Source organism: Propithecus coquereli, unplaced genomic scaffold (assembly GCF_000956105.1).
Source record: "Propithecus coquereli isolate 6110/MARCELLA unplaced genomic scaffold, Pcoq_1.0 Scaffold650, whole genome shotgun sequence".
Taxonomy (NCBI): Eukaryota; Metazoa; Chordata; class Mammalia; order Primates; family Indriidae; genus Propithecus; species Propithecus coquereli.
Genome location: NW_012152508.1, coordinates 247,129 through 249,837, shown reverse-complemented (window position 1 = coordinate 249,837; position 2,709 = coordinate 247,129).

Here is a 2,709-nt window from a genome sequence, read left to right as displayed (position 1 = left end):
CTTCCTTTCAACACTTCATGAATGGACGCTGTCCCCGTTTATGTCCAAGAAGTCTGTACTCTGAACATACTTTCTTTAATAAAAGGACCTAAGTTGCTTAAATGATGTAGCGTTTTCATCATATTCTATAAATATAGAATTTCTATAAATTATAGAAAATTTGAAACATAAAAAATTAAATTTGGAACATAGAAACCATGTATTATCTCTTTACCCAGAGATAACTTCTGTCATCATTGTGTTATATTTGTCTCCAGCAGTTATACATAACGAAGATTGAATTGTATATAGAGATTTTCAGTCTACTTCCTCTTGCTTAATAATATATCATGCATATTTTGTCTTTTTCTTAATGAGCCTTAAAAATTAGAATTTGTAATGACTATCATATAAATGTAGCTCAATTTATTTAACAATTTCTCTACCACTCAATTCATCACTATCAAAGATATGCTATTATAAATAATAACATTAAAACATACCATTTTTACATGCAAATTTTTCTCCTATCCTTGATAGAACCCTTGAAGTGAAATTACTAGGCCAAAGTTTATGATCCTTTGGAAAATCCTTGATACATATGACCAATTGCTTCCCAAACTCTAGGAGACATTGCCGCATGATTACCTCCCCATCACTTAATATTATCCTTCAATTCTGCCAATTTGATAGGTGAAAATTAGTATTTCATTATCTTAATTTGTGTCACTTTGATTTCTAGTGAAACCATATGTTTTCAATCTGATTCATTATCTTTAAAATAATTGATGATAATATCTCTTATGCTCACCTGAAAGATTTATTAGAATGATTAAGTTAATCTTCATTAGAGGCCTTCCTGATTCTCTACATCTCTCCGGCACAGCAAACTTTACACTACTGTGTGATCCTTTGCTTAATATCTCTCTCATGAAACTATCCTTCTGTACACTTTAAATCGTGGACAATGGCAGTTTTTGCTCATCCAGGGTTACACTAAGTTTAATGGGTTCTCTTTAAGAAAAAAAATAAATTACAATGTTCACCAATACCCATGGCTCTTACAATGCCATAGAAAGAAGTGTCAGTGACTGTCTGATAAAGAATAAACCAGAATAGAAAGAGTGGTCTGAACTCTTTGCAGTCAAATTTTTGCAAAAACATATCACAAAATGAACACATTTATGACTTTTAAGATTTGCATGACAGGGTCCACGCAAATGAGAAGACTCTGCATGCACCATCACAGACCTATTGAAAAGCACAGTGCCTGGCACATTTTAGAATCACAGAAAATGGGGGAGAACACAATTTGTTAGCACGTTTAGGGATAGTCCCTCCAAAAAGGCGACAGTTAGGTTGAAAACTGAAGGATGAAAAGTAAAGACAAGGAAAGCTTATTCCCATAAGAAGAAATAACACTAGCAAAAGACAACTCTCAGAAATGAATTTGATAACTTGTAGTAGCTTAATAAGAGTAGAAAAAAATAAAATGGATGTGGTAACGCAATAATGAGACCATGCATGTCCTTATAGCCCAAGTAAGGACCATGGATTTTGTCTAACCCATCAAGTGGTGTTATGCAAGGGAACAACATGATGTGATATGCATTCTAAAAAGACAACTTTGGTTGTTTCATTAGGAGTGACATAGGTAATAGTGAGCAAGAGCTGCAACTATTGCAATAGTCCAATTTGGAATGATGACACCTGGGGGATAGGCTGTGAGGTTTATAGGGTCATTTATTGATGTATCATTCACTTCTCAATGTGTGCATATAATTGGCACTCCCACTATGTCAGGGGATGAGATAGAATTAAGGGCATTATAGAGATATTCCATAATCCCATAAGCTTATGTTTTACTAGGAAATATATTAAGTAAAACAATTGCATAAAATAATAAAATGGTATGATTCATTTTATTAAGGCAATAATGGCGTGCACTGATAAAGATTAATTGAGATCCTCTTCTTTTGGAGATTGATTAGGAAGGCCCCTCTGAAGACAAGACACTTAATTTGCTCTCAGAAGGTTGAGAAGGAGGCAGCTATGGGATCAGAATGTTTGTTTATAATGAAAAGGGAAGTAGACTGGAACAATCTGGAAAATTTCATGGGACAAGGACTTGTGCTATGTCATAACATGCTGGAGAAATGTAAAGAGAAGTGGGCACGGACAAAAATACCAAACACAAGAGGCATCCTCACTTGATAATAACTTCCTCTTGTGGTAACTAATCCAGTCCCATGAAAACTGGGCCTGGCCATGTAAAGAATGAAGTAATGTATTCAGGGAGTAGAGCAAGAGTATGGCCTAGCAACTGTTTGATAAAGAGATTAGTGTGGATAAAACAAAGTCAGAGCCTATTCATTGGGACAGTAGTAGAAAGACTCTGAAGGCATTTTAGAGATTTCTGGGACTGTTCCTCCTATCACGGGCCCAGAAATCCTAATGTTATCTCACAAATTAGTTTTTTGAAATAACTTGATATATATATATTTCAACATGTTTCTTTGTAATACTATGTATTTTATTTCATGCATTTAAAACTACTACTCTGAGAAAGGACACATAGGCTGCCCCAGACTGCCAAAAAGGGCTATAGCATGAAATAAACAATCAAAACCCATTAAGAGCCTCTGCATTGTTTTCAGCAAGGGACTGACATAATCAGATTTAAACGTTTAAAAACCAGTTTTGCTTTTACATCGAGTGTAGATTGTAGCT